The sequence below is a fragment of the Aplysia californica genome, unplaced genomic scaffold, assembly GCF_000002075.1.
Source record: "Aplysia californica isolate F4 #8 unplaced genomic scaffold, AplCal3.0 scaffold01972, whole genome shotgun sequence".
In the NCBI taxonomy this organism is placed as follows: Eukaryota; Metazoa; Mollusca; class Gastropoda; order Aplysiida; family Aplysiidae; genus Aplysia; species Aplysia californica.
The window spans coordinates 4,900-5,112 of record NW_004799242.1 but is presented as its reverse complement, the minus strand read 5'-3'; positions in this window follow the sequence as shown (position 1 = coordinate 5,112).

Genomic DNA, 213 nt, shown 5'->3' with positions numbered 1-213 from the left:
GTTCTCTCTCTCTCTCTCTCTCTCTCTCTCTCTCTCTCTCTCTCTCTCTCTCTCTCTTTCTCTCGCTCGCTCCTTTATCCCCCCCCCTCTCTCTTTCTCCCACACATCAATTTAGTTGTTGACGGTAAGGTAATTCGTTATCATCGATGAAGTCCGGCACAAATCTCCGTATCCGGTACGACCATATTATTATTATTCTCTCCCAACCCCAGG